Raw genomic sequence first — 7,300 nt, forward strand, 5'->3', positions numbered from 1 at the left:
GTTTCGCTCGCAGATCATGGAGGTGATCGAGGCCGAAGTAAGGAAACTGGTCGAATTCGGCTTCATCAGAGAGGAACAGAACCCCGACTGGGTAGCCAATATTGTTCCAGTCCTAAAGAAGAACGGTAAGATTCACATCTGCATTGACTTCAGGGACCGCAACGTTACGTTCCCTAAGGACGAATTTCCTCTACCCATCATGGATGTCATCATTGATAACACATGTGGGTTTGAGAGGATGACCTTCATGGATGGGTTCTTAGGGTACAATCAAATCAAAATGCATCCCGAGGACGAAAAACACACTTCATTCAGGACTCCTATGGGGGTGTACTGCTACACTATTATGCCATTCGGACTCAAAAACACCGGCGCAACCTACCAGCACACCATGAGCACGATCTTTCGAGATTACCTATGAAAGACAGTCAAGTGCTATGTGGATGACCTGGTCGTGAAGAGTCGCTGTAAAGATGACCACCTCCAAGACTTGAGGGTGATGTTCGAACTCATGAGGACTCATCAACTCAAGATGAATCCTATGAAGTCATTCTTAGGGATGTCTAGCGGTAAATTCCTTGGTTTCATCGTCACGACGAAAGGAATCCGGATTGACCCAGACAAGGTACGAGCTATTCAAGAGCTTCGGCCGCCCCGAAATCTTGAGGAACTTAGGGGTCTTTAGGGACGGTTGGCTTACATCCGGAGGTTCTTTTCAAATCTTTCGGGCAAGTGTCAACCCTTCTCCAAACTAATGAAGAAAGGTACTTCCTTCGTGTAGGACGAGCCTTGCCAACGGGCCTTTGAGGAGATCAAAGCTTATCTCTCGAAACCGCCCGTCCTTATAGCTCCAATCTCAGGAAAGCCATTCTTCATCTACATCAGGGCCATGGAGCATTCTCTGGGCGCCCTCTTGGCACAAAATAACGATGCTGGCCACGAGCAGGATATCTACTACCTAAGTAGAACCCTACAAGGCACCGAACAACAGTACCCTATGGTCAAAAAGGAGTGTTTGGCCTTAGTATTCGCCATCCAAAAGATACGACACTACCTGGTCGGCCAGACAATCCACGTCATTTCCTGGATAAACCCCATCCGAGTTTTTATGACACAGCCTGCGGCTGTAACTAGCGTTTGAACAGATGGGCACTCCTACTGTCTTAATATGACATTCACTTCATGCCACAGAAGTCAGTCAAAGGACAGGCTATCTGTGATCTTATGGCTAGTCACCCGCTAGGGGCAAAGACCGACCTCTTTGAAGATTTGCCAGATGAACCCCCCGAAGTCAACGTAACTTCGTCACCAGAGGTTTGGCAAATGTTCTTCGATGGTGCGTCTCGTGTTGGCACGAGCGGCTCTATTGTTGCAGGAGTGGGGGTGGTCCTCACTTCTCCACATAACCACATATTGTCCCGAGCCTTTTCTTTAACAGAGCTATGCACCAACAACATGGCTGAGTACAATGTACTACTCATTAGACTCGAGTTCGCAAGGGAGTTAGGGATGAAGCATTTCGAGGCCTACGGCAACTCTCAACTCATCGTCAAGTAGATGACGGGGGAGTACGAAGTTAGAAACGACGACTTGATCCCGCTTCACAAAGCATCTACCAATCTAGTGAACTCATTCGAAACCTTCCGCATCGAGCATGTGCTTCGTTCCAAGAACACGCACACGGACGCCCTCGCATCCTTGGCGGCTAACTTGGCCCAGCTACTAGAGACGACTCAATGGGTCACTGTGGCAAGCAGAAGGCTCTTTCGACTAAAGGACGTTCCAGAAGCGAACGCCACCCATCAAGTTTTGGGTCAGCCCGACCTAAAAGACTGGCGTGTCCCGATTATCAATTACGTCCTATACGACATGCTACCCGAGGACGCTAGGGAACGAGAGTCCGTCCGTCGATGTGCCTCGAGGTTCTACTACGATTCGACTACAAAGACGTTGTATCGAAGGTCGTACAATGGCTTGTTACTTCGATGTCTTTCAAAGACCGAAGCACAAGAAGCTCTACGCGAAGCCCATGACGACATTTTTGGAGCCCACCAGCCCGGACCCAAGCTTTGGGATCGTTTACGAAGGATAGGCTACTTTTGCCCTGGGATGGTTAGCAACGCGGTTGCTTACGCAAAGCGCTGCCACGCGTGCCAAATCCATGCCAACTACATGCATCAACCTCTCGAAGACCTACACCCGACAATGGTATCATGGCCTTTCAAAGCATAGGTATCATGGCCTCTCGAGACAAGGTTTGGCTCCAGACAGTGGAATAGGGTTTGAGGCGGAGGAAGTCCCGATTCCCTCAGATTCATCGTCAGAAATCAAAATGGGATCGGCCATGCACTCTTTAGTGGTCGGCGCTTCGTCCTGGACTGCACAACATGACAAAGACACAACAAAGAGTTAGGAACGAGGGGCATCGCCTTGACTTATGACCCCCTAACTAAACTACGCAAAGACTTGGACATAAAGGCACCATCACCGATAGCGGCTTCGGCGGCGCCCGAGGAGGGACCCCCTCTTTCTTTCTTCGAAGCGACTCTCTTCACCTTCGACGACATTCTGAGTGCAACAAGAGGAAGCTTGGATTTTCTCCGGAGAAGACGACAGGAAAACTGTGACCTCCCTTAACAAGGAGGAGGGGCATTAAATACTCAAGGCCTAGACGATTGTCCATTATTCGATTGGACCATTGAGAGCCAAACAGTCAAGAGTAAGGCCAAACAACTCGGGATCTCACATGAGTAGCCAAGATCTGGCAGTTTCTAGACATGATCTTCAACCAACGGCCCAAATCGGGCATGGAGAACGAAGAGGCCCACTACGTCGTCTTTAATGTGAAGCGACGTGCCCACGTTGTCTTAAATAATGAGCGTATTAACGCTTAAATTGACATGTGGCCCACTAAGAGCGGAGCCCGCCTGTGGGTTGAATTCGTCGTTTAAACTCGTAACGATCAAGCTCGTTTGACGTTTGAGCTGTTTGGGCTCGTACACTACTCTGAAACTCGAGTCAGTCCCGATTTCGCCTGCAGTTGGAACCCACCACTAGTTGGAATCCGTCTGCAGTTGGAACTCGCCAGTAGCTAGAATCCGCCCGTAATGAGGATCTTCCTGTGGCCAAACTCAGACTGGTATGGGTTCGTGTTGAACAATGACAAAAATTTAAAAAAAGAGGTGGGGTGCACACAAAAGTAATAATGACTAGGAACAAAAGGATAATTCCATTCATTAAAAGAAATTCTAATACAACAATGGAATCAAAAGCAAATTACAAAGCTCTCAACTGCGACTCCACCTCACGAATCTCCCTAGTGTGGCGAAGCTCGAGCCTCCTCAGGATCTCTCGGCAAAGATCCTCCTCAGTGCGTGAAACCAAATCTTGGATGGTGTGTTTCGCCTCCTTGAGGGCTTGGTCTTTCTCCTCAACAGAACCAACGACCAGTTGCCGTCGAGACTCGATTTCCTTCAACTCCCTTACCAGCTGTTCACGAGCCTTCTCCTGAGTAGCTAGTGAGGCATGCGCGTTAGCAATGACTTGCTTGGTCTTCACTATCTCCGAAGACAAGTGAGAGAGGCGAGAGTCAGCCTTTTGTTGCTCGTGGTTCACTCGTTCGTTCTCAGCCTTGACACGCTCCAACTTTTTCGACAACCTTGCCTCCAACGACATGGTCTCGTTCAGTCTGCGGTTGTGCTCCTCCAATGCTGCTTGAACCTCGCCGGATGCGAGATAAACGATCTCGGAACTCATCGCGCGAAGGGTAAGCAACTGTCGGATAGCCCGCTCTACCTCTTCCAAACGCTGGAAGTATGGGTTAGCCACGGTGGCACCAAGATTCTTGATCAAGAAAGCCATGTCATAGTCAAGGTCCTCCTTGAACTCCTCAAAGGGGTAACTCTCTTCCAATGCGAGCTTGATGCAATCAGCTAGAGTGTCTTGAAAGTTAGCTAGGGTTCGAGCCACCTTCCTTTTGCGCGAATGCTCCAATGGAGAGAGGGTAGCCTCATCCGTCACGGACGTCATAGCCAAAGCTGTGATCGAGGTGCTGGTAGTCATGACAGTGGAAGTGGTGGCAGATACCGCCAAGACCGAAGCGCCAGCCGACGTCACTGGAATATCGGCTGCGACGCCGACAGTCACCAAGGAGGAGGAAGCAGTCACCAGTCAAGCGGGTGTCTCCCCTTGGTTTAGAGACTCCTGTGCTAGTGCCCCACCCCCGACCAACACTTCTTCAGGAATAGGGATTTCCCCTTGTCGGTCTGACATTTCTTCATGAGCCGACGCCTCCCCCTCGCTCGATATCGCCTCATGAATCGAGACATTGTCGTCCGCCTCGGATTCACCCATCTCTCCAGCTGAATGGCCTGCCTAAGAGGAGGGATCCTCCTTACCAGCAGCTTCATGGGATGAGTCAACTACGAATATAAGAAGAGGGTTAGTAAATGCCCCTCGAGAGGAGCCCCATTGACAGTTCAGTATGTGCTGGTCGGTAATGCTAGATCCTACTCTTACCTGAGCCACCAAGCTCTTCTTCATCTCTGGTTCCCTCCTCTTCATCAGAAGGAATAGAAATCACTCTCTCAATTGTACCTATATAAAGTCAACACAAATGTCAGGTGGTGCAGATTCGACCTTAAACCCGAGGGTATGGCATTAAAGATTACCTCCTGGTATGGTCGTAGGGGTCGTTGAAGCCCTGCCTGTGGCCTCACACCAGACTGTGGAGGAGCATCCTCCGAAGTTACCGGGACTATCCCTGGTGCGGCAGAGGGAGCTCCGCCGCTCTGACAGCCTCAACCGTCTCTTCACGACGGACCTTCTTGGCCTCCTCCACTCGGAGGCTTTCGGCCGTTGTCTCTCGCTGTCGTTTAGAGAGAAGAGAGCTACTCAGAGATAGGAGGGGCATCCCCATCCGTCTAGCTATTGTTCTCTAGGCCTATTCCAAACGGTCACCTACCTGGACTAGCTCATCAGACTCTCTCTGCCCACCGGTGGGATCCAATGAAAGAATAGGGGACGAGCTTGAACCTCAAGTGCCCTGGATTCATCTAAGCCTACATCTAAGCCCTCGGTGTCTTCAGCAAGATCTTCCGAGAACCACTCTCTAGCAGTTTGGCGGCCCTTCCGCCTCGAGGGACAAGGAGCTCCCCTTGGGCGACGCCCGTGTTCCATCAAACAGGAACTCTGGAACCGGAAGCCCTCAGGATTAGCACTAGCGCCCCGATACCACCGGTAGTATAGGAGCGTATAGTGCAGATCACGATCCTTTGTATGTAGCTCGAAATGTGCGTGGGTGCCGCCAGCGTGAGTCCAGAACCATCCCTGAGCACCATACACTAACCCTCCTTCAAAATATAAGTGGGGGTTGATGTTTCCCACGTACAGTTGGTCATACCCGAATGTAGAACCCCGTAAATTTATTAATGAATATATTGAGTTATTAGTGGTAAACATTTCTTTTGCGACGAATAACCATATATATGTTAAATAAATGTGATAAGTAGTGTTTGGGAGCCTAGCAAGAATTTCTATGTTAGAGAAATCAAGGGGATTGATCAACATGTGGTAGAAGGCATAGCAGGCAGTTGTTCTGCTGTGCGGTCGACCGCGATGTGCGCGGCGGTCGACCGCACAGCAGTCGGGCACACAGGAGACTTTTCTCCTGCTGTGCGGTCGACCGCGCAAGGCGCGGCGGTCGACCGCACAGCAGACAGAGAGTTTTTCTGTGTTGGGTCTTAATGGGTTTTGGGTCGGGTTCGGGTCGGGTTGTGGGGTTAGTATATATACTATCCTACCCTAAAGAGCCCCATTTCTCATCTGAAATCAGAACCCTAGCCCCCCCTCTCTCCCCCCTCAAACCCTAGTTCTCACTTCTTGGTGATTTGGGAGAAGCCTTGAAGGGATTTCCAGCGAACTCTTTGTGGATTCAGCGTGGGGGATCATCTTCCTCCAGATCTAGGGCTTCATCTTCGTTCACTAATGATGTTTAATAAATGAGATTTTGAACTGAAATGCTTTTAAAAGAGTTAAACTCATTTTTACTGTTTAAGAACTTTTAAAATCATGTTGATTAAGGTTTGGGATTTTTGATAATGAGGTTTTAACCATTTAAACTGGTTGTGTATTGCCATAGTTCACTATAAAAAGGTAATAGTATAACGGGTATAGATAACCCCAAGTTTTTATATGAGTTCGGCAGCTGACAGAACCCAGAATGGGGTTCTGTCCACCCAGCGGTCGACCGCAGAGGACTCAATGGTCGACCATCGCGTTTTTCTGCCAGCAGAATTGTTTCTGCCCTTTGGGCGGTCGACCGGCATGACCTCTGCGGTCGACCGCCGCTCAGCTTCTGAGCCCAGTGGTTCTCGGGTCTGAGAGCGGTCGACCGGAGTGGGCTCTGCGGTCGACCGCCGCACAGTATTCTACTTTATTTGTTTCTGCTGTATCGTACACTCGTTCGAGTGCTTACTTCAATCATCTGACTTTGATCTTCAGTTGTACTAAGCATCTATGCATGATAGATGGCCTGAAATACATGCCTAGAATCACACGACGAGTTGAGTGTGAGTTTTGCATAAGTAAACCATGCCTTGTATATCACTAATACTTGCTCAGTTGCACAGTCCTCGTGTTGGACTATAATCCATAGAAGTCCTTGTGTTGGACTATAATCCATAGAAGTCCTTGTGTTGGACTATAATCCATAGAAGTCCTTGTGTTGGACTATAATCCATTTCAGTCCTCGTGTTGGACAATTATCCATTTATCTCATGAGTTGGGAAATCCCTATATCTAATTCATGTATTGGACATCTTTCTTAACCCTGCATGCGACATTTCACAGGAGTTATTGACATGACACTTATGAAGAATATGACACCACATATATTGAGAGTATGATATGACACTCATGTCGAATACGACATGGTATTTATGCGGGACATTACATAATACAGTATATATATGTCCTGAGATGAGTTGCATTTCCTTTTTGCTTATTTCTGTGCACGTATTAGACTCCGGGTTTTGGTACTTAGGGATTTTCAATTTGGGATACAAGGTATATACATGAGGGTTTCCTTGTTTGGATTATTTCGCTCGACGTACCTATGCCCGTGTTGAAACTTCATAAGTACTTAGACCCATTGTTTATTGATAGAGTAATTGTTTATATATATATTTTTTGTGATAACTGTATTTTCATACAACGAGAGCCCTCTCCATTGGGGTTGGTTGTGATGTTGCTCGCTAGCGCTTTGACGCTCGTTGTCCCTCCCCCCTTTCAGGTCACGAGC

This window comes from Asparagus officinalis, chromosome 2, assembly GCF_001876935.1.
Source record: "Asparagus officinalis chromosome 2, Aspof.V1, whole genome shotgun sequence".
NCBI classification, from domain to species: Eukaryota; Viridiplantae; Streptophyta; class Magnoliopsida; order Asparagales; family Asparagaceae; genus Asparagus; species Asparagus officinalis.